At 40.1% G+C, this 17,090-nt stretch overlaps 1 protein-coding gene across 1 annotated transcript in view; it reads right to left on the bottom strand.

The window, feature by feature from the left end:
- Nucleotides 1-8,723, bottom strand: part of PCDH15 (protocadherin related 15) — a 518,357-nt gene extending 509,634 nt beyond the window's left edge. Inside the window, exon 1 of the mRNA XM_031063502.1 lies at nucleotides 8,511-8,723. The gene's annotated coding sequence lies outside the window, so the exon portion shown is untranslated. The remainder of the gene's footprint in view (nucleotides 1-8,510) is intronic.
- Between the last annotated feature and the right edge of the window lie 8,367 nt (nucleotides 8,724-17,090).

Consider the following 17,090-nt stretch of genomic DNA (forward strand, 5'->3'; position numbering starts at 1 on the left):
GCTCAGGTACAAAGGTCCATCTGCTCTGGGGGAACTCACAGTTTGGAGAAAGCAAAAACCCAGCATGGCACAGCTATTAGAGAGCTGCTCAGTTAATGCCTTGTCATTAAAATAATAATCGTGTCACAATGGACAAGCTGCTAGGAGTAAACAATAACAGGCAAATCCCTTGAAAAATGGCCTGTCAAGAAGGGAACTGAGTATTTTGAAGAGTTTTTTTTTGTGAAAAACACATGTATGATGTTAACCATGCACGTTACAAGGCAATACAGACCTTAAGTACAAAACCCAGCAGATTTCCAGTATCTTATAATGCCCTGATGCTCCTACATTTGTTGTTTAAAGAATCCATGGTTCCCTTCCCCCCTTGGAAATCCCTCTGCTCCTTATTTTTCCTTAGCTATGCCAGTTTGGTCTCCAGAACAACACCCCCAACTAAAGGACCTCAAACGCATCCATACAAAACACTTTCCTTTTTTTGTTTAAAAAAAGTGATGTTCTCGCTGGACTGTGAAGTTTGTGGTTTTGTTTACATGAATTATAATTCGGTTCAACCAAAACTAATTATCTAAGCGCATCCATCCTCAGAAATGCTTGGAAATAAATTTCAAATTTGAAAATATAGGCTATCCCAACCTTGCTCCTGCAGGTCATATTGGTTAGATGGAAAGAAAAAATTGCCTCATTTGCTTTTGCATTGAAATTTTCTAAAGAATCTTATCAGGTAAATAATAATAATAATAATAATAATAATAATAATAATAATAATAATAATTGTAGTAGTAGAAAACAAAAATTCGCTCCCAAATCTAAAGGCAAGACATGAAAACAGCCAAGGATTTGAAGGCCACAAACACAGCATTCCCTAGAAAAATTGGGTTTTGGCAGGAAGTTTCTCCTGGGAGAAAGGGCAAAGCCTATTCTCTGTGCAACACAATAATTTCCATTATTTAGGCATGTTTGGGAATGCCACCTCTCCCAAGTTTGGATTGTGAAAACCATTCCAAACCCTTGGATACCAGGAGAAATCTGGCACGGTTGCAGGATATGTCATTTCATCTCCACTGCCTGCTCACTGAAAAATTTATGTGCCCATTACTACCTTTGATGATTATAACGATGCCATTTACTTGGTCTAAAGTGGATGTCAGAATATACCCTGTCTTGATGACAGCAATAAAGAAATCAAAGGGAAAAAAATATCATTCCATGGCAAAAAAAAAAAAAAGTGATTAAAATTGCTATGAAATTCCCATTACTGCTGGACTCCTGATAAAAATCATGACCTTGGCAATCAGCACTTTGAGGGAAGTATTAGCAGGGCCACTGGTAAAAGGAAATCAACTCTAAAGTCAACAAGAAATCATCAAGTCAACAAGAATCCATCAAGGAGGTTGGATTACACTCACATATTAGCCCCATGGCAGTAGCCTGACTTGGCCTGGGCCTGCTAAGAATGAGATTTAAATGACATTTTCAGGGCCCAGCTCACATTTGGGGTTCTGCTGGTGACACATTTACTTTGGGAGGATGTTCAGGGCTGCTGCAAAGCCCCAGTGCTACAGGGCATGGGGCTGGGCGCACCTTCCTCTCCTTTCTGACCCCAGCTCTTGCTCTTTTCCATGGGAAATTATCTTGGTTTCGTTCTTTTCCATGGAAAATTATCTTGGTTTCGTTCTTGTCCCCATGTAAAAATGAAAATCCAACATTTCTGCCTCTAAAGTCACAAAGCACATTAAATACATGCAGGATCCACAGCAGTGACTGATCTCTCTCCACAACAAAAATAAGTGGCATTTTTACAATATTTTTTCCCTGCCCCTATTTTCCCTATTCTTACTACAACACCTTCCTCTAAAAAAATCAATGTAACCCTTCAAGTTCCTGGGTGTAAGATAAATTGATTGTACACAGAAAAGGTCACTTATTTCAGTAAAATGCAAACTCTGGGCTTGTTTGCTCATGGAGCAGAGCCTGGGAGAGCAAAGCACTGGAGATTCCCATGGCAGGAGCTCTGTCCCCAAAGCTTTGGGCATTTGGGACAGTCCCTGTACCTCTCCTTGGCCACAGGTTCCAGACAGAAGGAAAAACAGGGAAACAGGGGCAGTAAATTACTGCAAAACCTCTTTGAGCTCTCAGCTATAATGCAACCATTGCATAGCAAAGTGCCTTCTTAGCCTGAATCTTTCTGCCTTTACAATTTAAACCCTACACAGCTACACGGATATCACAGCGAAGCAACAATTCCAGTGTAAACATAAAAGCAGCAATCCCCAAAACAGCTCAGAGGAGCTGTTTTACCTGTTTCTGTAAAATCATTATCTAAGCACATACACCCAGGCATCCCTCCTCAGAAATGCTTGGATATAAACTTCAAATTTGAAAACTTAGGCTGTCCCAGCCAGGAGAGCTCTGCAACCTTGCAGGTAACATTTGCTAAATGCAAAGGAAAAAATCACCTTGTTCGCTTTTGCATTGAAACTTTCTAAAGAAACCAATTAGGTAATAATAATAGTAATAGTAATAATAGTAATGATAGTAAATAATAGTAAATAATAGTAAATAATAAACAAATAAAGAAAGCAAACAAAACCCACCCAAAAACTACAGTCAAGACAGTAAAACAGCCAAGGATTTCAAGCCAACAAATACAGTATGCCCTGGAAAAACAGGACTTTGGCTGTTAAATTTGAGGTTGGGCTGGGGACAGAGTACATTTTGTCTGATCTTATTTCTAGCACAGTCTAAGGTTAGGAAACATGGACTGATAAATTGCAACATCAACACTGTAGCTCTAATTATCTCCATATAATTTATATAATATAAGAGCATTTTGTGTCCATCTGCTGAGAAGTTGAGTTGATAATTCAGGCCCACTTATCAGACTTCCACACCCTCATCTCTTGTCTCCAGCACTTGAGAAGAAGCTATCCATGGATGCCAGTGGATATAACATTGCAGGGAAGCAGTCAATCCTTTCATTATCAGGTACTTAAAACACATGGGCTTTTCTGCCTGCTTTCTGTAGTGGCAGGACACAGGGAATGGCTTCAAACCCAAAGAGAGAAGGTTTAGATTGGGTATTAGGGAGGAATTGTTCCCTGGCAGGGTGGGCAGGCCCTGGCACAGGGTGCCCAGAGCAGCTGGGGCTGCCCCTGGATCCCTGGCAGTGCCCAAGGCCAGGCTGGACATTTGGAGCAGCCTGGGACGGTGGAAGGTGTCCCTGCCCATGGGATGAGGTGACACTGGATGGGCTTTAAGGTCCCTTCCAACCCAAACCATCCTGGGATTGTGGGATTCCAGATCCCATCCTAGGGGCAGGCACATTTCTGAGACTCCTGGACTTCTCCCAGACTTCAATGCCCTCAGGAAGGCCAGAGCTGCCTCAAACCCTGCAGAGAATCCAGCACATTTCTCATCCCATCAGGGACTCTGTGCTCTGGGCCTGGTGAAGCCCTAAACCTTTACAAGTAAAGTGGCGCTGGCTCCCAGGTTGGACTCAGTGACATTGGAGGTCTTTTCCAACCTCAATGGTTCTATGATTCTGACCCACAGGAAATTCCAGGCAGAACTCCAAGAACCCCAGAAATCACTCAAGATTCCTGAGGTATGAGTGGCTGCAGCGCTGGAGGTGCCCCCTGAGCTGGGTTTGGGGTGGGGTGGTGGCAAACAGGCTGGCACAGAGCCTGGGACTCAGGCTCAGCAGCAAACAAAGCCCAGGTGATGCACACTCTGTCCTTCTGCCCTTTCTTTTCTCCCCAGACTGAAATGCCAAATAGATCCAGGTTGATGCTGTCAAAGCCAGGGGTTTGTCTGAGATCTGGGAACACAAACTATGCACAGATAAATGAAGGGCCACTAGATGTTCAATCCTCATCCAGTCAGACACAGCCTCCTGGAAAAACCCAAAAGGTTTTTCAAGCCAACAGCCACTTCCAAGGGATTATTGCTGCACTGACACAGAACCCTGGACACGGGTGTTATATCCAAAATTTAGTTTCACAGATAATTGTTCTCTGGAAAGCAGTAAGACAATGTCTGCCAGTACAACTTAGTAAAAGCTCATTTTTCATATTCCAGCCTCACTCTGGCTGACCTGAACACTCAGAGCCTTAATTGATGCATATGTGAAGCATTTCATACACTCCTTGTTAACGTCTTCTCCTGCAGGAATCATCTCCTCTCTCCTCAGGAAGATGCCAAGAGAGCCCCATGGACAGACAGGATTTACACCAGCATTGCACAGAGTGAGAAAAGCTATTTCTTCTGTTGAAATTCTGCTTGCATTGAAATAGAGAAAAAAAAAATCTTCCTACTTAAGGGACTTCCTTTAAGCTGGAATTTAAACCATCTGATACATCAAGAGAGGTCTGAGGTACACAAATAAAGCCCTGTCTTCTTTAGAAAAATTAAATACATTGATTTTAAATATTTAAGAATGTAAATATTTTTATATATATATTTATATATATAGATTTATATATACTTTTATATTTAGGGGCTGGGACTAGATTATGTTTAAGGTCCCTTCCAATTGAAATCCTTCTAGGAATTTGTTTTGGTTTAGGGCAAATTTGTGAGAGAATTTTTAAAGTTTTTTTTTTTTTAGAAAAGCAGATTTGATTGTTGTTTTTTTTTAATTGGTTTGGGAGAAAACATTTTTTTAGAGAAAAGGGGAAAAAATTGTTTATTAAACAATAAAATAATAAAATTTAAACAATATTAAACTATAAAATTTTTTGTTGTCTTAAAAGAGATGACAAATTTAGAAAAGTTTTTTTTGGGTTGTAATTTGGCTTATTTAGTTTTTTATTAGTTTTTTTTTGTGTTGGAAATGCTGCAGCCCAGACCCACTTTGGGGCATTATAGGTGTGAGTTGGTGGTTTTTTGGGTGTTTAGTTTAGAGTAGCTTTAAACAGCTTTAAAGAAAAGGGAAAAAAATACAGGGAAATTTTTGTTTTAGTTAGCTAAAACTAACTAAAAGTAAAAGAGAGTTTTGTTTTGTTGTTTGTTTATTTGTAGATAATATAGTTTAGTAGGAGGAATGTGGAGGAGCGAGTGTAGTGTTTGAAAATAAACTGTGTGGGGTTTTTTTTTTGTTTTTCTTTTACTTTTTGGAATAAGTTTTTAAGGTGTAAAACAGAATAAGACAACTGGGGATGAAAGCATTATATAGTCAACTTAGTACATTCTACTTTTTATCCCCATATCATCAGCTTACTATTAAAACTAATATAAATTAGTGCCAGCACTCTGCTGCTCCCCTGACTTCGGGCACTGAGCACCTGCTCCCTCCCCACCCCTTCCCCTTCCTGAACCACACTTTTCTTACATTCATGTATTGTCCAACACAGCCAGAACTGGAGCTCACTAAATAAATTTGCTTGAGAAATTTATACGGGTTTGAAAGTTTAATGCAACTGCCAAAAGATTTTGGAGTGCTGGGAGAATTAATCTTGCTGCTCATTACATTTATTGATTCCAATCAAGCTTCCAGACATCAGCATAGGTGCCACTGCTAAGAAATAAAAAGTTTCCAGGAAATCTCCACGTAAATCTGAAGTGACTGCCAGCTTTGGGGAAGGGAGGAAAGCTGAGGAAGAGCTGTGTAATCGACATGCCAGTAAATGCTCGTGGGTTGTCAGGCACCACTTGAGCAGCTTTTCTCCAACACTGCTTTTAGAACCAGATGAGACTTCAAGTCTCAAGATGAGACTTCAGCCCTCCAGCCTGCAAAAGGGCCAATATTCATAACAGTGTTTTGTCTTTCAACAATCTGTCAGGTCAATTAGGGATGAAAAGCAAAAAGGCACTTCCACACATAAAGGTTGGGGTTTTTTTCCCTCTTCTTTTTTAATTAGAAGCTAAATCTAGTTGAAGGTAGAAGCTGAGCAGCCATGCAGTCATTCTACACTAAGTAGAAAGAATAACTTTGCTGCTACATCTGCCCTCCAGAACAAGTGAAGGCTTTTCATTTGAAGATGGAAGAATACAACAAATGTGAGTTTTGGAAATAATTTAGCACAATTGCCTCTGTTAACCTGAGAGAAAAAAAGCACTTGGGAAGGGATGAAAAACAATGACACAAGTTTTTTGTTTTATCTACAGCTCCTACCCCAATCCTCCCCTAGGACTGGAGTGCAAACCACCGCTACTGCTGAGCAAACACCACAATCCAGGCAGCATTTCAAAGAGTTTGGTTGAGTACAGCATGAGATAAACATTCTATTTCCATGACTGAAAACTGATTTTAACATAATTGCTTTTCTTTTTTTTTTTTTTTTGTGTGTGAGTGTGGTGGTTTTGTATGGGAGGTATCTACAAAAGTAAACTTCTGTGTAGCTGACAATTACAGTCAGTATCATCTCAACCTCAAAATCTCAAATTAGCAAAACCAAAAACACTACACTTGGGAAAAGAATTATTCTAAAAGTTTCCTGCAGCTCTGAGTTTCTGAGGTATCGTGTTTACTTGTAGTGGTTACAATAAATAAGAGCCCATCTGAAAGACCTTTCTGGATCACCTGTGAGCTAATAACTTCTTGAACTGGTTGGGTTGACTCATATTATAATAGAATAAATATTTAAAAACCTTCCTATTTTTGAGCATTTTGCTTTCCATTTAAATTTATAAGAGAACAACACCTGCAATGCTAAATAGAAAAATGTCAATAACTTGCCAGAATTCCCTGATGTGTGCCATTTTGCACAAATATGACCTGGATGTATTTTAATCCTTGTTGGGCCTTACAAAATTAAGTGTAAACTATAAAAAAAGATCAGCCTGTTCCATTTGAATTCTCTGTTTTTTCTGTGCCATCATTTGACTTTGTAAATGAGGGTGATTTCTGGGACATGCTCTTAAACAGCACCATAAAAAGTAGCTTAAAAACTTCCTGTCGAGGTTGATTGTAAACCTGTTGTCTCCACAAAAATAGAGGAATTTTGTGCCTAGATAACACCTAACCTAGCACAGGAACCTATCAAGCAACAGGATCAACCTGTGGAAATCTGTGTGCAAGTTTCCATTAGCTGATGATGCTGGGAAGGATTTGCTGCTCCATTCCTGACACAAAGGAGAGTTTATTGCTGACTACCCCTTGTAACTGAAAGCACAGGTACAACCCTAAAAACCTCACAGCAATTTTATTCTCTGTTAACTCAACAAAGAGGGACTATCAGCTAGGAGAGAACGTGCTAAAATGTAACATATAATATCAAAAAATAACCAAAGAAAACAAAGTAAAAACCTCCCAGAAATCAACCATTTCAATGTTGCCTTTTGAATATATTTGGAGATCTCACTGAGAATCACCAGCACAAATGTTAATTAACCGGGCTGGCTGACAAAGGAAACAGATGTGAGTACAGTAATCTTGTGCACTGGAATTAATTACATCAAATTTTAGGTGATGACACAAATAAAGGTCAGGTTGTACTGCTGAGATGATCAAGAACACAAACTGCAAATCTATTGCAACATTTAATAACCCCCCATTCCCCACAGGGCAGGAACCCTTTCAGGCAGCTGTGTGATGAGCAAATACTTAAATGTCACACCTGGAAAATTACCCAACCTGTGCCTCCCACATCAGATGTTTCCCTTTTAAAACCCAACGAGAGCAGCTCTGTTTCTGATGCTTGGAAGACAATTCACACTTTCTAATTGCCACTAATTGCCAGCTACAATTTTACCCACAATTTCAACACTGAAAAGGATGCTTTCCATCAGCTGCAAGCAGAGAAGAAAAGGCTGGAAGGGAACATGACTCTCATGTGTTTGGATATCCCCTGCAAACCCTAGTTAAGAACGTTTTATCCAGCTCCATGGTGGCATTTCCTGAATTCTACAGAATTGTGATTTAAAAGCATTAAGTAATGTGATAGCTGATCTCATCTTCAAGCTACTTTTGAAAACTTTCTTTCCATTTCCATTCAGGATTTATCTGATTTCAGCCTCCTACAAGGATCCTGACCTGCTCCTCTCTGTCACTCCAATCTGCCTCCAGTATTCAAGCATTTCATTCAATCTCTGCACCTCTAACCTGTCAGGTGAGACTCAGCTCCTTAGAAAATTTTATTCCCATGATATTTGATCACCAGAACCAACATAAAATTACACATTAGGTAAATTTACTAAACTTAAGCAAATTAACACACGTGGTTCCGCAGCTAACTTTAATAAAGATATATATTAGAGGCAATTCACAAGGTTGGATATCAGGAGGAATTTTTCCCTGGAAAGAGTACTCAGGAACTGGAAGAGGGACATTGGTGGAGTCCCCATCCCTGGAGGTGTCCCAGGAAGGGCTGGAGGTGGCACTCAGTGCTCTGGGCTGGGGACAAGGTGGGCACTGGGCACAGCAGGGACTCCATGGGCTGGCAGGGATTTTCCAGCCTCAGTGACCCTGGGATTGTCTACTTTATTATTTAAAAGGTATTTATTATTAAAAGTGTATTCCCTGCATCCAACAGGTACTCCAAAAAATGAAATTAAAGAAAGCCCCTCACCTTTCACCCCTGGGTTGGTGTGTGGCTTCCAATGAAAGCTCCAGCTGACTGCACTCTATTCCTTCTTCTCCTCTGGGCTCTTTTCTTCTTACACAGCTCCCCCAGCCTTGCTTGTCAGCTGCACCTTATTCCAGGGCTGTGCAGAAGCACCCAGGGCATCATCCCAGAGCAGCTCCCTTGTCCTCCCCCTGTGCTGGCTCAGCAGGCTCCTCCTGGTGCTGCAGGCAGGGAGAAGCCCATGCTCTGTGGGAGAGAAAGCCAGGATATCAGGAGGAAAGCCAGGAAAGCTCAGAAGGCACAGCCACGTAGCTCTCTTCATAGAGAGCAGGCAGGCACAACTTCCCAAGGATATTTCCTGGGAACCTCAGAGAAAGAGAAAACAATTCTTATTGTCTCAATTCCCTGCTCCTGCTGTTTTTGCACATGTGGAATGTGTTAGGAAGATTGTTTACTTGAAGGGAGTTCTTCATTGGATTCTGGTGATGGTTGTTTATATTAATTGGCCTATTGGATCAAAGCTGCATCCTGACTGCCTTGAGACAGCCACAGCTTTTTCTTTAGTATTCTTTAATATTCTTTAATATTCTTTGTAGCATAGTATCTCTTTAATATAATGTAGTAATAATATAATATAGCACAGTCTTAATAAAGCAACTGTTCAGCATTCTGAATCATGGAGTCAGATGCCAATCATTCCCTGCTACTGTCTGTCTACTGTACAGCCAGACCTGGAATGGGACACAGCGGGGACAGAACAGCAGAGAACGATCCCAAGGGAAGTGCCTTCCAAACAAGCAGTGGCTCTTAAAACCAACGAAATTACTTGGCCCCTCTTCTCCCCCAGCCTCTTTCTAGGTATTTTAGACTGGCAATAAACAGCTGCAAAAATCCCAGAATGGTTTGGGTTCAAAACAATCCCCTAAACCATCCCCAGAATGGGTTAGCTTGGAAGGAACCTTAAAGATCATCTTGTTCCAAACCCTCCAGCAACATTTCCTAGAAAAAGAGTCCTGCTCATTGCTCTGCTCCTCAGATGGAATAAAAAAAGCCCCTAAATTCTTACTACTCTTTATTAACTACAGCTTAAAACCTTATGTGCCTTCAGCAAACCCAAGTGATCTTAAAGAGAGGTTCAGGGGCATTCACCAGAATGCAGAAAACACAACAGGAATATTTCTTGTTTGTTCTCATCAGAACAAGGAGGCACTTTAAATAAAGACCATTTTGTGAAGAGATTCCAAAATACTAAGGAAAATATAAAGTGCAAGGCTTATTTTTCAAATGAAAAGATCATTAGGATATAAAAATTGTGAGCTAAAATTTCTTTAAAACATCAGAAAAGCTTGCATTTCATGACAGTAATATTTTTTCTAGGAAAAACTAAGTGAAACCCAGTGAAATGAGTTTTTAATATCCAGTTAATGGGCAGATGATGATTTGCACAGAGCCACAGCACCAGCCTGGGGGGCTGCAGCAGGCACAGGAGCCTTGAGCTGAGCTGGAGCTGCTGCACCAACAAAGGTGGAAGCAGAGGATGATCTGAACCAACAGCTCTTGTTGTTTGAAAAAAAAAATCATTTTTTCTTGATTTAAAAAAAAAACAATTAGAAACATTTTTCATGGATACATAAGATAAAACTTTGGTCCAAATTGTGAGAAAAAAGCCTGTGCAACGCCGTGACTGAAAGCCTTGGGAACACAACCTATAGGATGAGTTTGGCTGGGAAGGAAGCAGGGCAGTGGAGAACAGTGGAGTTCCTTTAACCACACAGGAAATTGTGGCTGAAACAAATCTTCAACTTCCAAATCAGAGCCACAAATATTCTACAACTGCTATAAATGTTCTGGAGTTAATAAATAAGATTTCCATTATTCTATATTTTATTAATTTATTAATAAGAATTCTTAATTCTTATATGAATTCTTAATCAGAAATCTTATTAATTTATTAATAAGAAATCCTATCAGAAATAAGTTCTTTACTTCTTTGTCACGGGGATGAGTAGAGATGGTTGTGTAGGGAGCTGGTGTTGAGGAACTATAATCCCCTTGGATGTGAAGGAACCTGGAGCCACTGACAGCACACAACATCCCTCAGCCATGAGTCACATGCTTCACACTATAATGCTCATGGAATTGAGCAACACTTCAGGAGAAAGCTAATCCTGCTCCAAAGGAGGAAATGCTCCAATGTAGGAAAAGCACAAACCAGAACTTTTCTAAAGTTTCTGAAACAAGTTACCCACAAAAATCACGTGTAGGAAGTGAAGGTGTTGGAAACATCAGTGTTGGAGTTATTGAAGCCGAATTAATTCACCTCTGATGCACAGATTTACCGTGAAACCATCAGGAATCACTCCTCTGCTCCTGCCTTAGGCTCAACACCAAAGGGGGAAGAATAAAGCAAATGGTACAGCCAGAACTTCTGAATGCTTGGATTCCTAACTTCCAAGAAGAACCCTTTGATTACAGCCCTTGCACAGAACACACACACAGACGTGGATCACCCCGGTGGAAAAGGCTGTGCAGCTCAAAGAGAAAGATTCCTCCCCAAAACAAAGGCTGGCTCTCCATCACAAAGATTCCCCACTCTCCTCCCCTGGTGACAGAGAAAGCAGCAGCAATTGCACAGGAGCTGCTCTCAGACAAGTGACATTTAGCCCAGTGTTCCTCCCGTCACTGGCAATCTTCCCCCGCTCCAGTGTGCTCACATTAATAAAGAATTCAGAGGTGAGCAAGAGCTCCTCAGAATATGTCAAGGACTGGGGGAGAAATGCAGCATCAGGGAGGAAAATCCATTAGAAAAATGAAAAACAAGATCAAGCCAACCATGAATCTCACACTGCAGGACTACCAGGTTGCCTTATTAAAGTGCACGTAAGAAGAAAAATAAATGAAAGGGGTGAACTTAGGAGAAGCAGAGACCTACACAGTACTGAAGCACCTGAAAATCTCCAGGAATTCAAATAACATATTAAAAAAAAAAAGGAGAAATTAATTATATTTCCAGGCATTTTCTCTACCAAATCAACACAGGAACATATCCTCTGTTTTCCAGAGCTGTGTGTACCTCATGAATGTGGGAAGAAAGAGAGGCTCTAATACTAAGGCATTTGTTCCAAAAACTTCTCTTCTTCCCTGTTTTCATGTACCAGTCTTCCCTGTCTGATCCACCTTTTCCTCTCCTTCAAGGTTTTCCTTCAAGTGTTTGGGTTCAGCAAGGATGTGGTCAAAAAAAATCCTTGAATACTCACCCCAGAGCAAGAAATTTGGGCAGGAGATAATAGACTAAGCAGCCTGCAAAGTGCAAAGGTTCAGAAGTCTCAGGTGCTCAACTAAATCCAGAGGTGTGACCTTAATTAAACCATCAAATTACTTTATGATTCAGAATCAAAGTACAGCATGCCCCATCCTCTCCTATTTCCATCAAATACATGTCCTGGACACAAAGGGCTCCAGTTAATTAAGAAGGATTGCTGAAATCATGTAAAGCATCAGAAAAAAACTCAGAGGTAGGGTCATTCATTTCAAAAGGGAGCATAAAAAATTAACAAAATCACATTGCAGCACTGAAGGGGAAAATATTGAATGATGCCCATTCTTGACTTAATATACTTTGCACTTAAAACTTTGCAGACTTGGGTTTCCAAATGGGAAATAGATGTGCTTTGGATCCCAGTAAATACAGCATAGAATGTTTCACTATGTGCCTGTTCATTAACATTTATGAACATATTAATTAGAGTAATCCTTAACTCTGCTCACAGTACAAAAGCACTGCATACATTTCAAATCGACTGAAACCACATTAAAACTCTCCATTTTAAGGATGAGAGTTGCCAAGGTTCAAAGAGCAGGGGACCAAAACAACTGGCTAAAAGTGTTCCAAATTAACCAATCCAAAGACAAGAATATTTTTAAAATACTTTAAATATAATATCAGAATATATAAATAAATATGTCAGATTATATAGATCTATATATCAGAGTATATCAATCTATATATCAGACTATATAAATATTTTATATTGAATATTTTATATGTAATATCAGAATATTTTCCTGTACAAAGTTGACTGTATTAATGAAGATGTTTCCTATGAGAAGACATACAATAATTTGAGTCATTTTAAAGTAAAAGGTTAATGGAGATAAATTACCAAAACTGGTAGAGACAAATCATCTCATTAAGCCTGCTGACATTCCAGGATTCAGTTGTAACAGAACTGCACCAATCAGTACTCCAGCAGCCTCTAATTAATTTGTTTTCTCAGCCATTACCAGCTGTATAAAGGAAGGAAAGTTTCCCAATGCCCATGAATGAACCCCATGTTGGGGGGAACCCAGGGATGTTTTCAGATCAGGGAAACAGAGCCTTGTGAAGAAATTTCCTGAGAACAGAACAAACCATTTAAACCAACAAACCATTCTTGTCCTGCTCAGAAATGAGATGTGGTCATGACCAGGGGCAGACCCTGGTGATGGGAACCAAACCCAAATAAAGAATGGCAGCTCCATAGGAAGAAGCCCTTTCCAGGGGCGCTTTTGTGACTCAGTTCCTACATCTCCTCTTTGTTCTCCTCTCCCAGCCTGATTTCTTGTCTTCTGGCAAGAAATCTCCCTCCCAGAGTGCTGCTGGCATCTCATCACTGATACATCTGCTTCAAGCCAAGGCTTTCCTCATCTTAATGTAAAGAGATTCATGAGCAGGAAAATGCCAAATGATCGAACTGTCCTCAGAGGTGACCAAACCTCCATACTGGATTTCTTATTTAACTGATTCCATCGAGAACAGTTCCAGATTCCAGGTTCTCCCTACCACCTTCCATTCTTTCTTTGCTGCACTACAAACCCCCCCAAACCCAGAAAAATGAATATATCCATTTGATTAATACTTGACTTACAGCACCACTCAGTGCAACTGCAGAAATACTTCATTTTTACAACTAAACACAGCAGTAGTTCTATTTTCAGTTGGCACAGCTAAAACAGTTTGCTTGGATTAGTGTATTTTGAAGTAATCTGGTTAATAATTGCTCAAATGGAGATGATGTTGAGCTGGGGGTTGTAGCAGCTGAAATTAGACAGATCAGTTACAGTATTTGTCCCTTTTTAACTCCAAAAGGAGTATTGCTCCCATTTTAACTCCAAGTTAGGCCTGAGTTTTGTAACTAAAGCTGTGAAGCAGAATCCTGTTCGTTCGCATAAGAATTGTTTTCCTAATCTTCACATTTCTTAAAAAAAATTCTACCGGCAAAAATTTCATCTGGAAATTTCTGGAATCCCTCAGAGCACATCATCCATTATGAAACTCTGGATGTGAGGAAAAGGTTCAATTCTGGCCCCAGCAGAAATTTGAATGCCAAGGCTAAACTTTAATCTTTTCACAATACATGTGAATGCTCTGGGTCTGTTTAAAGGGATCTGTCACAGACTTGTCCCTCACAGAATCCATGGAATGTTTTGGGTTGGAAGGGACCTTAAATCCCATCCAGTGCCACCCCTGCCATTTCATGGCAATGGTTTGGCTCTAGTCTGGTGCTGTGCAATTTAGGAATAACCAATTCCAGTCAGCCTATGAAGTTATTTAAGGCAGGGGGAAAGGATTTTCAGGTGTATCTGGTTTCAAATACCTTCTACACCTGAACATGTGCTGGTATTTTAATTTAAATCCATTGCACATTGTCCGTTTTATGCTTAGAAATTTCAGACTTTCCCTTGAAGAATGTTGAAATGAATTAAAAACTTTGAGATACAGATGAGGCAGGCTGAGTCATAGCCCATTTTAGAGAGAAATCCAGAGCTGTGCAGCCACATACCCTGAAGGGGCATGACCAGCTCACTTCTCCTCATGCCCCTCAACAGAGTTAAGAGCTGCACCTCAGACACCCCAGCAATTTTCTGCTTCACAAGCAGCAATAAATGACAGAGTTTCTGCAGAGCCATGGGATGGCTGTGTACATAAATATAGATACACTTGGTTTGCTCTGTGACTGAACACCTGAAAAGCAGCAAGACAAGGAAAAATTAAGTTTTCAAGAACAGCATGAAATGCACCACAAGAATATTCAGCATTTCCTCTGTTCAATGTTCCACACAGAACACAAACCACCAAAGTTATGCAAGTTAAAGCTTTTAAAGGAAATCTCAAAGTTGGCCTCCACAATTTTTATTGCGTTTTAACATTCTGAGTATGTTGCCTGCTTCTGACTTTTATCCAGCAAAAGAGTTTAACCTGAAGCCAAAATTCCATTAAAAACAAAGAATCAAACCCCAAACTAAACAACAACTAAAAAAAACCCAAAGGAAAAAACAAACAAAAACCAAAAAACAACAACAAAATCCCAAACAAACAAACAAAAAAACCCACCCAAACCAAAAAACACCCCACCTGAAAATACTTAACCTCTTGCAAAGTGACATAAAACTGTCCATTACACCTTTTCTTATTGGAACTTTTAATCCAAATTGCAATGAATCAAAATAAATATTGGGATTTCCTGCAGACACACCCCCAACATGCCTCATTCTGAGCTAAGTTTAAAGGGTTTAAGTTTAGCTGTCTGTGCTCTGAAGTAAACAAAATATTAAAGATTAAGAAGTCTCCTCCTATGGTTGTGGTGTTTAGTCAGCTCATAAACACTTCATAAAGTCAGCTGGGTGCAAAGGCACAGAGTTTATCTCTAACATGACATTTAACTTGAATTTTACTGGAAGCAATGATCAAAATTCAGTTTATTTACATCTCCACGAATCATGGCTGCAAACCTAGACCTTCTCAATACTTCTGACTGTACCAGCAATTAATATCTTCTATATTGAGTCGATTCACCAGGTTGAGAGAATCTAAAATGATCCCTGCGCTCAAAGTGCTGATTTCTCTGTCTGCTGCTCAGGCAGCTTTTCTGCTCCTCATCTGCAGGGAATCCTCTGCCTGGTGCCTCCACATCCCAAATTCAAAGAGAGACTTCAAATGACGTTCTGGCATTTCTCCAGCATTAACTCTGACACAGTCAATTCAGCATGGAAAGGCCAGATTTGCCTGAGCTGCTCAGGGGGTGGGGTTGGCAGAGCTGTGCTAATGCCCCTCCCTCTCCCTGCATTTATTGCAAACAATTTTCAGACATGTTTTCCTAACCAAATTTGATTTTGTCAACATATCCAGTGGGTTTACAATACAGGTATTTTTGCTGGAAATGTCAGTGCCCTAAATGTGATTCCTGATGTAGCCTCTCATAGGATATTGAGAAAGAGCCAAGTAAATTTGTTCTTTCTATCTAAATGTCAGTTTAGGTGTAAAAACCCCTAAATATCATGAAGAGAAGAAGAATGTGCGCTGTATATCTAATGTGATGACTTGGATAAGAAACAAAATTAAAGCTGTTTTCTGTGACAATACTGAACCCTACAGTGGAGGATGTCAACAGCCCCTCTGTAAAAAGGAAATGTATATTACAGATATAAATAATTTTACAAGACCCTTTTTATTGTAATCATAAAACCTCAAAAACATGATGGAATCAAAGCCATTTTAGAGTTTAAAATACCATAAACCAGAAGCTATTATATCCCTGGCATACAGGACAGTTTAAAGGAAGACATAATCACTAAATCAAAATTTATCTTGCATCAGTAATAGGAGAAATGTGTTTTCACCATCAACTCCCCATCCAAAATCCTCCACAAAATCAACATTTATAACAAATATTGGAGGGAAGTTGGGGTGTTTGCATTGGTTATGGAGGTGGGGACTGAAGGTAAGATGGAGAGATGGGTGCTCAGGGCCAGCCAAGGCAGGAGCTGTCCTGCCCAAAAAGCCAGAAAGAGTCTGGGAAGGTGACATTCCATGGATAAGACAAAGGAAGTTTAGAGTTTAAAATACCATAAACCAGAAGCTATTATATCCCTGGCATACAGGATAGTTTAAAGGAAGACATAATCACTAAATCAAATTTTTTCTTGCAACAGTAAGAGGAGAAATGTGTTTTCATCATCAACTCCCCATCCAAGATCGTCCACAAAAGTCAACAATGCCTCCATTTATAATAAATATTGGAGGGAATTTGGGGTGTTTGCATGGAGAAATAACTGGTTAGGGAGGTGGGGACTGAAGGTAGGATGGAAAGATGGGTGGTAAGGGCCAGCCAAGGCAGGAGTTGTCCTGCCCAAAAAGCCAAAAAGTCTGGGAAAAGAGAGCCTGGGAAGGTGACATTCCATGGATGAGACAAAGGAAGTCCAGACAGTGATGCTGAGAGCCACCTGCAGGGATGTGCAGATGGATCTTCCCTGTCTCAGAGCCTGAGCAATCACTGTGATGGATGGGAGGCAGCAGGAGGAGATGTGGAGTCACGGACCTGAGGGGAACATCCTGGCTCTCCACACAAAATGATGGATACCTGCTGCATGCTGATATGCAGGAGCAGCAACGTGGGGCTGCAACTATTAATGCTGGAAGGAAATTGGTTCAGACTCCTTGACAGCCACTTAAAAAAGCAAAATAAAAAAATAGAAAACAGGAAAAAAAAACCAAAAAGAAAATTAAGTGTTTGTTTATAAAACCCACAGTGCAAACTTGTTGCA

The sequence above is a fragment of the Geospiza fortis genome, unplaced genomic scaffold (assembly GCF_000277835.1).
Source record: "Geospiza fortis unplaced genomic scaffold, GeoFor_1.0 scaffold284, whole genome shotgun sequence".
Lineage (NCBI taxonomy): Eukaryota > Metazoa > Chordata > Aves > Passeriformes > Thraupidae > Geospiza > Geospiza fortis.